Source organism: Lactuca virosa, chromosome 4 (assembly GCF_052849685.1).
Source record: "Lactuca virosa cultivar CGN04683 chromosome 4, Lactuca_virosa_CGN04683_v6, whole genome shotgun sequence".
Lineage (NCBI taxonomy): Eukaryota > Viridiplantae > Streptophyta > Magnoliopsida > Asterales > Asteraceae > Lactuca > Lactuca virosa.
In genome coordinates, this window is record NC_136429.1 from 929,060 (window position 1) to 948,157 (window position 19,098).

The following is a 19,098-nucleotide window of genomic DNA, read 5'->3' on the forward strand; positions in this document are numbered from 1 at the left end:
ACAACTTAAAAAACCTAAATTCACGTTATTTGAGAAAACATTAATATAATAAAAACACACTTAAATTCACATTAAAACCTATAAAAATTCATACATATACTGCTTAAAACTTATAAAATATTCATTTAATCACAACTAAAACTTATGAAAAAATCATGCATTCAGAACTTAATACTTATAAAAAAATCATACATTCACAACTTAATACTTATAAAAAATCATGCATTCATAACTTAAAACTTTTTCTAATTGAAACAGTCAGATATGTATAAAATCCATGCATTAATAACTTAATAATTATAAAAAAAACACTTATTCACAGCTTAAGAAACTAGTCTAGACTTTCATTCACAAGTTAATAAACTAGTTTAGAAACTTATTCATATTATTCAAAATTTAAAAACATACCTTGTTTTCAGTGAAGCATTTCATCAAACACCTTCAATGCATCTTATGTCCAGATCTAAGATTGTTCCCTTGCTTCAGATCCATGAGAACTGGTGGTAGGCAGCAAAAACGGTGGTGCGACGTCGGTTGTGGTAGAGGTGGACAGTGGCGGAACCAGGAATTTTGATATGGGGGTACAAACATTGTCAATATATTATATGTAGTTATCCAATATCGGACATTAAAAACATGTTATAATCTCTTTAGTTGGGGGTACAATAACATGAAACACGTTTACAAATAATATTTTTTATATATATAAAACAATTTTTTGGGGGTACTGTAGTACCCCCAACGCCCCATCTAGCTCCGTCACTGGAGGTGGAGTCATATCGACGGTGGTAGCATTAGATCTGAATGTCAGATCTGTTGGAGGTGATTTCCGTCAGATCTATTATTCCGACGAAGCAAATCGGAGAAGTTTTGAAACGTCCCAAAAATACAGTCCAAATTTTTTTTTTTAAAATCATTTAAGAAAACCCATAATGGATCCACATCATAAATAAATCACAAGTCATGTATCCAAAACATCATATACAAATACTATATCAAAACTGTGTATCAATATATCAGAGTCTAAAACATCCCGTGTCATAAACTGTGGTGTGTGTCATGCAGTCATCCCGAGCTCTTCCCCTTGCTAGTGGAAGTACCTGAAACCAAAACTGAAAACTGTAAGCACGAAGCTTAGTGAGTCTCCCCAATCTACCACATGTCATACACATAACATACAACTAGGAGATACGAGCCCCGCCTACTCTCATGGAGATTCGGGCCCCGCCCACATTCCGCTGTCTAGGAGATTCGGGCCCCGCCCACACTCTGTTGTTTAGGAGATTCGGGCCCAGCCCACACTCCGCTGTCGAACATGCATACAAGTATCACACAGACAACAAGTATAACTAATTCTATCAAGCGGACACATATCTATACTCAAATAATACTACGGGTTTCGGGCCCTGCCCACACTCAGCTACTAACATATCATACTACGGGCCGGCCTTGGTGCCGTAAACCCGTTCATACTGAAGGAAATTCACCTCGTATGCTAGCTGTGAAATCTCATGTGAGGAATCTCTGACAGCTGCTCCAACGACTCCCCGGCTATCAATTTCACAATAACACTTAATCAAAATCTGATAATCCTTCTTAGGGTAAAATGACCATTTTACCCCTGGTCAAAGTCAAAGTCAAGGACAACTCCCAGTCGACTCAACTCGTCGAGTTACTTCCTAACTTGACGATTTCCTATACTACTCAGACTCGTGATCAACCGAGTCAACTCGTCGATTCCCTTCACAGACTCGTCGAGTGCTACCTGGCATAGAATCGAGACAACTTGACTCAACTCGTCGAGTCCCTTTCTGGACTCGCCGAGTTCCCCTGTCTGTTTGGGCTATCTTAATGGATTAAGCCCCTACACGTCAGATCCAAGCTTCATACTTCACATAAACCCTGAAAATGTCCTTTTAAGGGTAAAGTATCTAACTTTACCCCTTAATACCTCTTCTTAAAGGGTTTAACTCAAACCCTAATTCATTGAGACCTAGAACTTGGTCCTTAAGCCATCCATACACCCAACTAAAGCTTACAACCTCAGATCTAAACCCCTAACACTACTTGTACATGTAAAGTTCCCACCTTTTTCCACATGCATGGCCCTTTGGGGCTAAAAAGGCCAATATGACACTCTATGGCTTGCATGGGGGCTCTAGTGGCATAAAGTTTGCACCTTTATGTCATATCAGCCCTTCTAGGTCCTAGATCTGGAAGAATACCCACTTGGGTCGATCATTCTCCAAAAGCTATCATTCTTGGACCAAAAACCCTCATAAAGATGGACATAAAGAGATCTAATGAACTAATAGCCAAGATAGAAACTTGATTACCAGAAAATGTAGAAAATGGTGTGCAGTTTCTGGATCTACTCTTTCCCTCTTGAGCCCTCTATCTTCTTCTTCTTCTACAAGCTTCAAAAGTACACAAAGATCACTCAAAATGGCTCACACTCTCAAATAAAGCTCTAGGGTTTCGTGGATTAGGGTTTGGGACATGGAGGCTGGAAATGAGGCCAATGGGTGGGGGTTAAGGAGCTTAAATAGGGTGCAAAATCCCGAAATTAGGGTTTCACTCTGGCCGATCTACTCGTCGAGTCGAGGGCTCTTGACTCGTCGAGTAGATAGCTTAAACCCCGCGTATATTCTGCCCTCTACTCGACGACTTAGGCCCACCAACTCGTCTAGTTACCCTTTCAAAATAAATAAATTAATGAGTTAAATGCATACCAGGAACCAAACGTTACAAGTTTTCTTGTATTCCATCAGATCTGGATGTCAAAGATCCAGAGATGAACTAGATGTGGACTTCGGAGTAGAGTGTGACGTTTTTAGGTGTTCGAACGAAACACAGTAGCTGATGTTAGGTGGTGGTCGGTGGTGATAAGGTCGACTATCAGATCTGACCAAATCGCACCAGATCTCATATGTTTTGCGTTTTAAAGAGAGAAGGTGAAGCCGAAACAACTTCTTGACTCCATATCTGAGACCAAGTGGCGATCGACAATGATGGAGGAAGGTGGTGGTTATCACCACCAGCTGGAGCTCATAATCTGGAGGAGAAAATCGAAGATCTGAAGTCGAAAATAATAAATATGAAGATGAAAACCGAGGGATTCTAAATACACCATATTAAAACCATGGTCAAGTCAAAACCACTAAAATAAAAGTCAAAGTAAAAAAATATTAATAATGTAATAATCATGAAGGGTGAAAGACAAATATGAATGACAAGTTTATGATTGCCTTGACAATGTTAAAATCATTTTTCCTTTTTTTTTGTTAAAAATAATTACTTATTATATTAATATTTATAATTATATAATTTCAGTTTTTATGTCAATAGGACAAGTTCATAAAACGTAATTGATAATATAATATCCACATCATTGTACGCATTTTATTTTATTTTTTTTATTTATATTATAATATTTAAATAAATTTCTTTATAATAAAAAGTAGATTTGTAATAAACTATCATAATTGTTGTCTCTTTATTTATTTTTAATTAGTTTCATATTGCTATTTTGTTTTTATTTCTATATTGATTAAGGCTTGTATTAATCTCTGATTATTTCTTAGGCGATAGGGCATCGTCTTGGCCTAGTTGATTAATCTCTACAATGACAACTAGTAAAGAGCCCGCGGCTATGCCGCTTTTGGGGTAATATGGGAAAAATCGGCAATTTTTAAAAAATATGTGTTGAAATTGTAAATCACCACAAATAGGGGAGTAAGTCGACAGCCCCTAAAATTAGATGTCAAAACTGTACAACCAAAAAAATGGACACCGGTGGAGAAAATCCAAAAATGTTGTGACAATAATGTTAAAGTTGTCACAATTGGGAAAATATGGTGACAAAATTCTAAAGGAGGTTTTGTGTGTTTTTTATGTCAAAATGTAAAAGTTTTGACGATAAGGACGAAAAGTGTCAAATTCATTAAAGATTTGTGGCAAAAACACCAAAATATAAAACTTTTCACTGCAAGGACTAAAAATGTCAAAGTCAGTAAAGATTTGTGGCAAAATCCTAAACACACAAAAACTTAATCAAAAGGTAAAAATATAAAAGTTTTGACTTTAGGGACGAAAAGTGTAAAATTAACCAAACATTTGTGACAAAAACCTAAAACCAAAAAAAAGTACTATTCATAAAATCATTTGGATTTAATATATATATATATATATATATATATATATATATATATATATATATATATATATATATATATATATATATAATTAGTAAAATTATGGTATTCGTCATATCGACAGTGCCTAGTCTTTTTTTCTTTTATTATTATTAACGTCAAGCAAAAACTTACTAAAAAAACACAATTACAACTATTTTTCACCAAACACAACTACAATAAATAAAAATTATAATTTTTATTTATTGTAGTTGTGTTTTAAAAACTGTCATATTTTAATTTTATTAGAAATATGTTAAAACTGACAATAAAATATGTAATACTAATAATGTATAAATTAATTTTATTAATTATCAGGGACATCAACTATATGAATATTACAATTATTACGTGGTGCACTTGGTAGAATATATGCATTCAGTCGAGCATTATACAATATTTCTCATCCAGCAAAATGTTATGATGTGTAGTGACGCCAAAGTGGCAAAACTATAGGCATTGGATGCGATTCTTCTAAATCAGTTTTCACATAATGGTCATTGTGAACGTAGGCGATAACAATAGATCTATAATGTGGTATGTCTTGCAGACCATGCTAAAGCGGAAAAGAAGTTGACGAACCTTGCTTGTCTAAAAGATAGACGATTACACCATATGTGTTAGCAATGAGGAAACCAATATCTAGCATAATCATCCAATATTCATTTTGGTCATAACCTAATTCAATGAAACTCAACAACTGATGTATGTTGTTTATAATCCTGAAAAATTATTACATATAGTCCCCAGTTTGTTAATAACTCGTTGTATAATTCTGAGAGGATTTGAGGCCAATAATTTTGATTATAGCCGAGAGAGACAACTACCGCCCGAAATCCACAATTTTCACCTCCTAAAGTTATACTAATTAGTTATGATATTGGACATCTATTGCCAACAAATATATAAATCCACCACCTCCCTTCTCCTCCGCCACCTCCTCACTGTTACTTCCGCCGCTGTCACCACCACCTCCGTCACCGCCACCTCCGTCACTGCCACTGCCACCACCACCATTGACACCGCCACCGCTACACCTGTCACCACTACCACTACCACCACTGCCACCGCCACCACTACCCCTACACCACCTCTGCCACCCTTGCAACCACCTCCGCCATCACCCTCGCCACCACCACCATTACCTCTGCCACCGCCACCAACTGTCATATTCATATATGAATAATCACTTGTGAACAAACACATACTTATTCATATATGAATAAAATTAGTTTCGTCCTCCCGATACACTGAAGCGTTTAAGCGACAAATTCGAAATGAGTGACCCAGATTCATTCACTCATTCTCAACCTTTTTTCTCAATTAAACCATTATATATATAATATTGTTTAGATTAGAAAATGAAAAATATAAAAAAAGCCATAAAATATGGGATTCTATATAACATTGATTAGATTTAAAAAGAAAAAAGAAAGGAAAATTGAAAATATTATGTAAAATAAAGTTTCAAATGTAGGCAGACAATAATAATTAGAGGATATTTAATTTTTCATAATTATAAGTCATCTCAATTAGGGTTTAAGAAGTCAAAGTGGTTTTCACTTTATTCAAAATATGGTTTGGACCTTCAAATTCGGGTGTGAATAGCAACACCCACGAACATCGTAGATCTGAAGAGGGAAATCGTAGATCTGAAGAGGGAAATCGTAGATCTGAAGCTGAAATTGTAGATCTGAAGAGGAAAATCGTTGATCTGAAGTTGAAATTGTAGATTTGGAGGCAACCGGAGCTTTTGGATCTGGTGGCGGTGGTTCTTCGACGGCAGTCAAGGGTGGTGGCTGGTGGCTAACTGGTTGTAATGCTTGTGTGTTCTTCAAGTTAAAGGTGAGAGTGTAACGTCCAGTTTCTGGTACGCATTTATTTACAAATTATTCATTTTTATAGAGCTACTCGACTAGTTGGAAGCCCCAGACTCGTCGAGTAGAATTGAGTCTTGGACGCGGGATTTCAGCCATCTACTCGACGAGTCAAAAGCCCTCGATTCGGCGAGTAGGTCTATCAGAGTAAAACCCTAATTTCGAGTTTTTGCACTCTATTTAAGCATCTTAATCCCCACCTTTTGGCCTCATTTCCATCCTTCAAGTCCTAAACCCTAATCCACGAAACCCTAGAGTATCTTGTGAGTTTGTGAGCCATTCTTGAGTGTTTTGGTGTGTTCTTGAAGCTAGAAGAAGAAGAAGGAGCTAGAAGGTTCAAGGAGAAGATAGTAGATCCAGGGATTTCCTTCCATCCTCATCACTTTCTGGTAATCAAGTCTCTAACTTGATCATTCATTCCTTAGATCTATTTACTTCCATTTTATGAGGGTTTTGGTACAAGAACCTTGGTCTTTGGGGATTTGGACGTCCCAAGTGACTTATATTTCAGATCTGGGATCTAGGAGGGGTTCTATGGCATAAAGGTGCAAACTTTATGACCATGGAAGCCCCATGCAAGCTTATTAGCATTAATATGGCCTTTTTATCCCTAAGGGGCCATGCTTGGAAGGAAAGTTGGGAACTTTACGTGTCCAAGTAATGTTAGGGGTTTAGATCTGAGTTTGTAAGCGTTAGTTTGGTGTATGGGTGGTTTAAGGATCAAGTTGTAGGTCCCAAGGAATTAGGGTTTGAGCTAAACTCTTTAAGAAGAGGTATTAATGGGTAAAATCAGAAACTTTACCCTTAAAAGGACATTTTCAGGGTTTATATGAAGTATGAAGCTTGGATCTGAAGTGTAGATGCTTAATCCATTAAGATAGCCCAAACAGACAGGGGAACTCGGCGAGTCCAGTAAGGGACTCGAAGAGTTGACTCGGCTGACCACGAGTCTGAGTAGTACAGGAACTCGCCGAGTTGGGTTTGACTGGGAGTTGACCTTGACTTTGACTTTGACTAGGACGTTGACTTTGACCAGGGGTAAAATTGTCATTTTACCCTAAGAAGAATTATCAGATTTTTGATTAAGTGTTATTGTGAAATTGATAGTCGGGGAGTCGTTGGAGCAGTCGTGAGAGATTCCTCAAACGAGATTTCACAACTAGCATTCGAGGTAAGTTTCCTCAAGTAGGAACGGGTCTAAGGCACCAAGGCCGACCCGTTTAGCTAGTAGTAGTTCCGGACTATGGTCCGATGCCGGGCGGGGCCCGATGTAGGATTATATGTTTTTTTCGGATTTCGATCCGATGCTGGGGCGGTCCCGAGTAATGCTTGTATGCTTGATGTCTTTGTGATTCTTGCATGTGTTTATATTGTATGTTTCCAGACTTAAGTTCGATACCGGGGCGGTCCCGAGGAATGTTAGTATGTTACCGGATTACGATCCGATGTCGGGCGGGGCCCGATGAATGTTTAAGTGTTAATGTTATGTGCTTAGGTTTATGTGTATTACTGATTATGCTCTTATGTATTCTGAGATTTGCTCAATGCCGGTCAGGGCCCGATGCCGAATAGGGTTCGATGCCGGGTGGGGCCCGATGCCGGGAAAGCCGATGTCGAGCTTGACTCGATGTAGCAGGGGCGGGGCCCAAGATATGTTTATGTGTTATGTGTATGGTATGTGGTAGTTGGGGAGACTCACTAAGCTTCGTGCTTACAGTTTTCAGTTTTGGTTTCAGGTACTTCCGCTAGTAAGGGGAAGAGCTCAGGATGACTGCATGGCACACACCACTGTTTTTAGCCTGGGAGGATTCACTCTGATTTATGATATATAATTTTTGATACATTGATAGATTTGATGATGTTTTTGAGATACATGACTATGATTTTTATGTGATTGATGATATTGATGGTTTTTATTACCGATTTAAAACGAAATTTTGGTCTATATTTTTGGGATGTTGCAGAGAGAGAAGATAACTATGTGAGAGTGTATGTAGTGTGTTTTGATCTGATATAACAAAAGATGAAAGTGGGTTCTTGTGTTATACTTTAATAAAAATGGTTCCTAAGTGGTTCTTAACTTTTAATGGTTCTCATTTGATCTTTTGTCTATATATATATATATATATATATATATATATATATATATATATATATATATATATATATATATATATATATATATAGGGGCGAGATCCGTTGAGAACTCATAGTTTCCCGAGAACCTAAAAACTAAAGGTGGAGCGTTAGATCAAAATTAACTCATTAAGGCACGATCGTCATCTTACCAATCTCATTTAATGTTTAAATTTTTGTGTTATTGGAAATATTAATAAAAAATGTCCAAAAGCTAACATAAAAAATCAAAATTTTGGTTTTTTTTTTGTAAAAGCAATAATTTTCGATTTTTTAAAAAAAATGCAGATTTTTTTAATTGTTTTTAGAAAACATGAATTTTTATAAAAAATTGAAAATAAATATTTTTTTGAAAAAATTGCAATTTCTTTAAAAATAGTACATTTTTTAAATATCAATAAATTTAAAAAAAAAAACTAGAATATTTAAAAAAATTATATAAAAAAATTTTAATAAAAAAATCATTGTTTTAGGTGCATATATCCATATTGTTTCGCAAGTAAATTATAAAAAATTCAATATAAAATGCATATTTTTTATACTATATTGTTCGTATGTAAATCATAAAAAATCATTTTATATACTATTCTATAAACACAATAGGACAAATATTTTATTCGATACAATATAAAATATAAAAAAAAACGAAAAATGCTACAAAGATTCAAAGTGTTTTCATATCTTCGTGTCAAGATTTCCATATTTTCTTCATATCACTTTTCATCTCTTCAATATTTTGCACAAATTCTTTCAAATCTACAAGAAAATTAAAAAAAATGATTAATGTAAAAACACTCACAAAAAATGCATATGTATATATCATGTAAGATTCACATTTGATTATATCATGTAAGATTCACATGTTATTATATCTTTTAAGATTCAAATGTAAAATTCATAAGAAAATTAAAAAAAATAATAATTAACGAAGAACACGCGCATAAAATACATGTGTGCATATAGACATAATTCATATGTGATTCACTTGTGATTTATATGTGAATCACATGTAATTCATATGTGATTCACTTGTGATTTATATGTGAATCACATATAATTCATATGTGATTCACATGTGATTAACTTGTAATTCATATGTGATTCACTTGTGAATTACATGTGAATCACATGTGATTAACTTGTAATTACATGTAAAGCAAAAGTGAATCACATGTAATTCATATGTGATTCACATGTGAATCACTACATACATGATATTGTAGTAAGTAAGAAAACCAAGTTGTATAAAGGGGACATAAATATGAAAATAAAACATAGCCAAGTTTGTACGTTGATGGTGAGAGTATAACACAACAAGATCCCCATAACTTCTTATAGTATCGGGATTATCTAATCCCAAATCTCTCTCATTGATGTCCAAAGCTTTCTGTTGCTAGATTGTGGCTCCGTGAAAGGCGATTGTCAACAAATCACCATTCCAGTTATATTGGCTGAAAATCCTCTGAGTCTGACATTTCTATAGACCCGCGACTCAAACATAAGAAATACAATAAGTTTACACAACAAAATCTCTGACGTGTCTACTATTAATACTTATTTTTATTAACTAACATTTTTTCTTTATTTATCATCTTAAATTCATTTATTTTTCTGGTTGCATATAACAAACCACATGTTTGAATGACTCATTCCATTCCTTTGTGTTTCTATTCCAGTCCTTTGTGATTCTATTTCACTCCATGTACAATAAGCCCCTACAAGCTTCAGTACGTGCAATGACTTATGGAACTCTATGGGCCCTACGAAGAGAAGATTTTAGAGGAATTCTTACATCAGAGTTTTCAAATTTATCATCATTGAAATTTATCAGATTCATTGACCTTCTCTCAAGGTTGACCATTTTACAACCCAGTCTCATTGTTGATGCTCTTTCTAAAGTTTCCTTCTCCAATAGACAAACAATAGTTGATAAGGTAAACTAAACTTACCAATTATCAAAAAATAAAAAATAACCATTTTTCGACACTCCTTAGTATTACATACCAGGGAAAAACATATATATATAAGCATGTCTATTTGTAGGGTAATGGTGTTTCAGGGTTATATATGATACAAAAGGGAAAAGTGAGGATCACGTTTGACTCATATATCAGAAGTCAAAATGCATCAAGTCTGATGGCTGATAACATGGAAAGTGGCACAAATCTTTCAATGGAGAAGAGTGAAGGGAGTTATTTTGGAGAATGGACACTCCTTAGTGAATGCATTGATTCTTTACATATTGTTGCTTTAGGTGATGTAGTTTGTGCAGTTTTAATAAAGGAAAATTTTGAGTTGGTTGTTAGCCCTGTGTTACAGACCTTACAAGATGGATACAGGTAAGAAATGCCACATTTACACATTTTCCCCATATACCCTTTTCCAATAATAACCACAAAAAGGTACTTCAAGTGTCTAATTATTAAGTGTTCTTTCTCTTTGATGTTGAAATATGTCACCATGTAATGCCTCTGAAGATATACTATTAGTCAATACCAATGAGACCTCATCTGCATCCCTTTTTGTTTGAGTAAAGACAATGGTCTTCCCACCCTTTTTGTATACCTAACATCATCACAACATAGTAAGAGTTCAATTTCATCCATTTATAGTTTTCAGTTCATATATCAAATTAAGAATAACTATATACAAATATCATGAGACGGTAAGGGTTCTAGTGATCTATAGTTCGAACATGTACTTATATTAACTCTTTTGTGACAAATTCACAAAATTAAAGAAAATTCGATCAAAGAAAATCTCCGGATTCAGAAAATTAAACACGAATAAGTAGTATCTGTCACAACTAAATAATAACTCAGATCAAAATTGAAGAAACTAACATACCTTAAAATTCTTCAATTTTTGAACATCGCATTCGCTCACTCTCAACCTTTGAACATATCAGAGTAATTCACAGGTCACCGAATTGGAAGTCTTCAATGATTGCAAGATATCTTCACTGTATAAATTTAGATCAAGATTAACACATATCAGTGAACTCTTTAATAAAACCTAGTGAAGACCTGATGTAACAACCGATGGTAAACGAAGGCTCTGATTGAGAGATTCAAATCAATCGGTGATGCAATTGATTTTTAGGGAAAACATCGTAAAAGATCTAAGTTCGGAGGAAACGGTTTCTGAGCGAAAGCACCGGAAAAGGTCGTCACTGGTAGGAGGTACCATAAATCACGTCAGAGAAGCTTTAAGGAAAGTTAATCGAACCGAGGTTGAACATCTCCTTCTATGGACGTCGGGTGCCTAATCCTCTTTGTATGCGGTCTTTTGCGTGATTCAGGAATTCGAGATTCGTACCTCCACCAGACGTCGTCTGAAGCGTGTCGTAGTTGTCATTATCGTCGCCAGTTGAAGAAGCGTCGGCGAGGGTTGGGAGTAGTTGGTGTCTGAAATAGGGCAGTGGAATAATGACAGTCGGAGGTAGGATGAAGAGAGAGAGAGACCCACACAGAGGTGTAGGATTGACGCTTTGACGTGATTTAATCAGGGAGTCTAAATTATCACAAAAATGCCCCTGATTAATTTAATTATGATGCTCCGTGTCATTTTTTTTCAAGTATTTACAAAAATGCCATAAAACATCCTAACTTTTTATTATTTTGATCTAACGGCTCTCGTTTAATTATCGTGTTCTCAGAAAACTATGAGTTCTCAAATGATCATATATTTACTTCTGGTTTTACTGGTAGTCTCAAAAGATTGATGGTATCAGAGCCAAGAAAAGTTTTTGGGGTGGTTATGCATGATATATTTATTTCATATTTATTTAATTTGGGTTTAATATTCTCTAAGAAATTTACAAGTTTTAATAAGTATGATTCAGAGACAAGACCAGTGATTGGTTGGATTAGCGTAAAACGCGCAGATAAGGACGTAAGTCGCGGTGCCGGACCACAATCATCGTTGAGACGATTCGCCTCTGTTCATCATTATTAAAACAAGTAAGTTTCCTTATAGAATTTTAAAGCAAAATTAATTGAATATGAGTAAATTTTCACGCATATTATCCAAAAAATATATTCCTGGTAAAAATATCGACAATGAACAAGATTATGATAATCAAATAAATTCTATTGAAGAAACCGTTAATGGCATAGAACAAAGTTTGAATGATTGGACAATACCTAAAACTAATGTTAATACAATATATAGAATAGGAACTTTTGACTATTTTCAAGGTTATTCTATTAAAATGACAGAACAAACTTTGTCTATTGGTAACCAACAAAATTTACATTTATTATCATCACGATCTATTCTAGAACATAGAATGAAATATAAATTTTTACATGTCGGTTTAGTCCAAATTGCTATCAAGCCTCTATTCAGACTTGGAATAGATGCCCATGTTCTCCTTATTTTAAGAGACAAGAGACATAAAGATTTTCAAAATTCTATTTTAGCTATGGCTGAAACAAATATTGCTAACGGACCTATTTATTTCAATTGTTATCCAAATTTTTCTGTAGGGTTATTTGATAAAAATATTTTAGATACTTTAGTGTTAACTATAGAAACAAAAAATTTAGAATTTAAAGATGATACAAAGCCTTTAGCAATAATTTATCGTGTCTGTTACAAAACTATGACAACTACACTTGAACCGAAAACACGTTTATCAAGTCCTAAAAATGAAACAATTATTTTTGAAGCAAATACTAACCATACCAAAGTCCACACACCAAAAAGGTTAAAATGGTCTGATATAACTCAATCATGTAATTGGAATTTACAAAATATTATCGATCCAAAACCACTAGACTCTTCAAAACAAATCTCAAATATTATAGAATATAATGATGGTTCAGTAGATATAAATTTTTCGTCCTTAAAAATTTCATCATCCAGATTATCAACTTCTTTTATCCCATAAACAAGCTCTTCAAAATCTTCATTATCAAAGTCAAGATCTTTAAAAGTAAAAACTGTTGACTATACTAATTCTATTCCCAAACCATTACATCAAGATGATCAAAATAGTGAAAATAGTTTTCCTAGTCCTACTAAATCAGATTTTATTGATGAACTTCAAAATTTTAAACAACAAATATGAGTTCTAAAGTACAAATTAATTGTTCAAAAAATAATAAGTTTTGGGCTAATATGTTAAAAAGACATTGGAAGATAAATTCTAATATAACCATTCAACATTTAGAAGAAACTAGAACTCATGAAGATTATAATTTATACAAAATACTTCCATATACTAATAAATATAATAAACAAATAGAAAAAATTTCTAGGCTAACGATAGGAATAAAAAAAATACGAAAAATCACGAAGTCATAATTTAGAATCAATAAAACATATTTCTTCAATCCTAACAAAAACAACCTGTTAAAATGAATTTCTCGAATTTAGAATATCAAGTTGACTTTGATTACTTAAAAAATATTGAGTATTACAAAGATTACGATAATAAAAAAAGAGTTTGGCATGAAGAAAATTTCTCATACTACTTAAGATTTCTCCATTTAGGCCTTTGGGAAGATTATGTTTTATCAAATAAAATTCATTCTCCTTTTTTTCAATGGTTTGAGTTAATTTATGCCCCTAAACATAAAATAAATTACCCATTTAAAAATGATTCTATCACTCCCATTTTAGAGAAAAAAATATAAAGATATTATTTCTAATAAAGAAATTATTGCTAATTTTCCACCAAAAGGAGAAATTATTATTAACGATATGTTTATTGCGACTCCTTTAGTTCAAGCCCCAAATCAATTAACTACAGAAAAGGGTCTTCAAAAAATCATTTACCAAAATAATTATGCAAACGAAACCTTATCTAGTATTACCGAGCATTTAGTTAAAATTGAAAAAAAAATTCAAAGACAAGAATGATAATAAGCAAGATATGGCAAACACTAGCAATATAAGTTTTGTTCCTTGTCAAATCGATGGTAATTTTAATCTAGGAAATACGGATTTAATTAACGAATTAGAAAAAAGACTTTCAAAACTCCATATCTCAAACACTAACAGTATTAATACCCTTACAAATGATGAAGCTGAAAATAGTGATATTAATAGTGAAACAAATTTTGAAACCCTTGCTCGACAATTTGATAATTCAAATGATGATATTAGTCAACTCACTAATGATTTTTCAAATCTTAATAAAATTCATCAATCAAAGCGAAGCTCTTTCGGAAAGAATCCAAAGCCAACCATAAGAAATTATTGGAATAGGCCCTCTCTTCCAGATGTTCAACTAGAAGAACGAACTTTTCAATTTGATCGTTCTCAATATGATGATAATTCTGTTTATGAATGGAATGTTGATGGCCATTCTGAACATCAAATTATGAATATTGTACAAGAAATGACTATGGCTGCTAATGCTTATAAAGCTCATAATAATACTCAACTTCAAATTGTTAATATTATTACTTCTGGTTTTACTGGTAGTCTCAAAGGATGGTGGGATTTCTATATTTCACAAGAAGAAAAAGATTATATTTTATCTGCTAAGAAAACTATTATAAAACAAGAAAATAATCAACAAATACAAACGTTTGAAGATGATATGGTTAACACTTTAATTTTTGCTATTATCAAAAACTTTGTAGGAGATCCTACTACTTTTCAAGAAAAAACTTCAGAAATTTTAATGAATTTACATTGCAGAAAACTTACTGATTTTAGATGGTATAAAGATAATTATCTTGTTAAAGTTTTTTCAAGACCTGATTGTAAAGAGTCTTATTGGAAAGAACGTTTTATTGCTGGCCTTCCAAAACTCTTTGCTGAAAGAGTTAGACAAAAATTAAGAGAAAGTTTTAATAATACCATCCCTTATCAAAATTTAACTTATGGAGATCTAATAAACTACATTAATAAAGAGGGATTAGCAGTTTGTGCTGATCTTAGGTTTAAAGAAAAGCTCAAAAAAGATAGAATTAACAGTAAAAATGAATTGGGAAATTTTTGCCAACAATATGGTTATCAGCCCTTGAATGGTCCGTCTACTTCAAAATCTAAAGTATATAAGAAAAGACCTTCAAAATATTTCAGAAAAAAGAATTATAATCTTCCAGAAAATTATAAAAAAAGGCCAAGATTATGCGTCAAAATCCAAAAAACCTTATAAACCAAATTATAAAAAATCTAAGAGAAAATCAAAAGACATTATTATTTGTCATAAATGTGGGTGTAATGGTCATACAACTAATAATTGTTATGCTAAGACAAAAATAAATGAGTTAAATGTTTCTGATGATTTAAAAGAACAAATAAGAAAAATTATTTTAAATACTGATTCAGATTCCGATCAAAGTATTTCTGATTTTCAAACAAATGATTTAAATATTCTCGAAAATACTACTTCAAGTTCAGAAGATTCTGATGTTTGCGAATGTATTGGTAAATGTCATTGTAAAAATTTAATCAATGTAATTACTAGTAGTTCTATTAACGTTTTTTCACAAGATGATAAAGATCTTTTAAACTCTCTTGATTCTATAAAAGATAAAAATATCCAAGAATTATTAATAAAGCAGATGCTTAAAAAAACTAATAACATAACTCCTGATAATAATGAAAATTTTAATTTAAAAAATATATATGAAATATTTACTGAAGCAAAGCCAATCTCTATGCAAGAACTTCAAGAAGAATTAAAAATAGTAAAACAAGAGATAAAAGAAATAAAAAATAAAATTTTAATTTTAGAAAAAGAAAAACCTTCGATTTTTAAAAACAAAAATATAGAAATTAATAAATAAGAAGAAAATAAAATTGAAAATGTAACTATTGGAAAAATTATAAATAATCAAGTTTCTCAAAAATGGAACACTCAAATTACTTTAGTCAAAGATAATTTTAAAATCAATCTAACTGCTTTAATTGATAGTGGTGCTGATATTAATTGTATTCAAGAAGGAATTTTTCCTACACAATTCTATGAAAAAACTGCATCTAGACTTACTGGTGCCGGAGGTACAAAATTAATTGTAAATTATAAAGTTTCCGATGTTCATATTTGTAATAACCAAGATTAATGTTATAAAACTCATCTAATTTTAGTAAAAGATCTATCTTCCCCTTTAATTCTAGGAACACCTTTTATTACAAAACTATATCATTTTATGGTTCATGATGATGGTATAAAAACCAATGTTTTTGGAAAAGAAATTATATTTAAATTTTGTGAACCTCCTCTATATTCAACCATTAATGTCATTAATTATAAAACACAACAAGCTAAATATCTTATTAACGAAATAAATAATGTTCGAATAACTAATCAATTAAATGACAATAATATTCAAAATAAAATAATAGGTTTAAAATTAAAATTTGAAAAAAAATGTCTGTTCTAATATTCCTAATGCCTTTTGGAATAGAAAACAACATATTGTAAAATTACCGTATATAAAATTTTTTGATGAAAAGGATATTCCTTCAAAATCTAGAGCCATTCACATGAATAGTGAACTAGAAAGTCATTGTAAAAATGAAATTCAAGATTTAATAAATAAAAAACTTATAAGACATTCTAAATCACCATGGTCTTGTTCAGCATTTTATGTTATGAATGCCGCAGAATTAGAAAGATGATCACCAAGACTAGTTATCAATTATAAACCTTTAAACAAAGTTTTAGAATGGATTCGTTATCCTATTCCTAATAAACGAGACTTGCTAAAAAAACTTTATGATTCAAATATATTTTCAAAGTTTGATATAAAATCAGGATTTTGGCAAATACAACTTCATGAGGAAGATAAATACAAAACTGGTTTTAATGTTCCCTTCGGGCATTTTGAATGGAATGTAATGCCTTTTGGATTAAAAAATGCCCCTTCTGAATTCCAAAATATTATGAATGATATCATAATTCCTATAAGTAGTTTTGCTATTGCTTATATTGACGATGTCCTAATTTTTTCAAAATCAATTGATCAACATTTCAAACATTTAAATCAATTTTATGATTTAATTTATCAAAATGGTTTAGCTGTCTCTGCAGCAAAAATGCATTTATTTAAAGATGAAATTCGTTTTTTAGGGCATGATATTGTCAAAAACACTATTAGACCTATTACAAGAAGTTTGCAATTTTCTACTAAATTTCCTGATGAAATTAAGGATAAAAAGCAACTTCAAAGATTTTTAGGATGCTTAAATTATATCCATGATTTTTTCAAAGATTTAGGGATTATATGTAAACCACTTTATAACAGATTAAAAGATAATCCTGAACCATGGACTCAAAAACATACAGATATAATTAAATATATAAAACAAAAGGTTCCTACTTTGCCATGTTTAAATTTACCTCATCCCAATGCCAATATCATAGTTGAAACCGTTGCTAGTGATATTGGATTCGGAGGAAATCTAAAACAAAAATTTGTTAATTCAAAAGAAGAACAATTGGTTCGATATTACTCTAGTGCATGGAATGATACACAAAAAAATTATTCAACTGTCAAAAAAGAAATTTTAAGCATTGTTTTATGTATTAAAAAATTTGAAGATGATTTATTTATGAAAAGTTTTTTATTAAGAATAGATTGTCAATCTGCAAAAACTATTTTAGAAAAGGATGTGAAAAATATTATTTCCAAACAAATTTTTGCTCGATGGCAAGCCCTTTTAGGTAACTTTGATTTCGAAATAGAATTCATAAAAGGCGAAAATAATTCGCTTCCTGACTTTCTTTCTCGAGAATTTTTGCAGGGAAAATGAGTTCATCGTCCTCTTCCAAACATGATGACAAGAAACCCGTCTATCAAAAGCTTGTTCCATTTCAAAATCAAAATCGTTTTTCTCCTTTAACCCCTACTTCTAAGAATTCACAACTTTATTCTAATATCCTTCAATCAAAACTTGTTACTCCAAAAGTTACTTCAACAAACACGATAAGCCCTTTTGTAAGACCTTTTACTCCTCAAATTCAAAATTCTGTGACTCCTAGCCCTCCTACAAAAACTCCTTATGTTCTTAATCCAAATTTCTTAAGAGTTCAAATTCTTGAAGATTTTCAAATCCATAAGTTACATCAAGGTTTTCATATTCTCACAAATCATCTTTTTGGTCAAGGGAAAACCTTTTATGTTGATTCATATAAAACTCGAGAATATTATCAAGCTATTTTGCAAGAGTCTGGTTCGGTCAATTTTGTTCATCGTTCTAATTCAAAAGAAGGAAACATTGATTTTAGCAAAGCTCACATCATCAAAATCATTTCTCCAGAAAGTTGGGTTCCAAACCTTCATTCTGAAAAACCTCTTATAAGTTATCCTGCTTATCCCAGATTTTCTTACTATGATTATCAAGATGCCTGGACTAAGGCGTTCTTTATTCGAAATTATTCACACTCATGGTTTATCTTCTTTGATTTAAACTTCAATTGTGAATACCCAAGATGGTTTATCAATTGGTATAAATATATGGGAATTCTTCCAAATTGTTTACCAAAAGAAATTTACGATGGATATCTCAAATTTAAGGAATTGTTTATTCAACAAATTCCAGAATTTGAATATATGCTACAATTCACTATGATATTCAGAGTTCCATGGATAATGTCTTGGACTTTTCATTATCAAGAAGCAAAGGATACCTCTCCTCCCTGGCTTAATCGACAATTTCGCTCAAAATGGTGGGATAAAATGAAGATTTCTCAAGCCAGTGAACAAGCAGTGATTAAATATTATCAAGAAATATATATTCAAAAACCGGAGGTTGAAGCCACTTTTATCAAAAGTCTTCCTCAAAGTGATGTGGATTTAATTTCAAGAATTAAAGATGCTGCTACCTCTTCTCCCGAAGAACTTCAAAACTTACTTCAAGAAATTCGCCAAACTCCATCAGTTTCTGATGATTCTCCAAAATCTATAAAGAATGGTTTATTTCAA

The 19,098-nt window shown here is 32.3% G+C and overlaps 1 long non-coding RNA gene across 1 annotated transcript; it reads right to left on the bottom strand.

Annotated features, from left to right (window-relative positions):
• Nucleotides 1–8,887: 8,887 nt before the first annotated feature.
• Nucleotides 8,888–11,707, bottom strand: LOC145169116 (uncharacterized). Its single transcript, XR_013742316.1, has 3 exons — nt 11,054–11,707; nt 9,497–10,771; nt 8,888–8,962 (listed from the first exon to the last, which is right to left on the bottom strand). It is a non-coding gene; the product is annotated as an uncharacterized LOC145169116 (long non-coding RNA).
• Nucleotides 11,708–19,098: the final 7,391 nt, after the last annotated feature.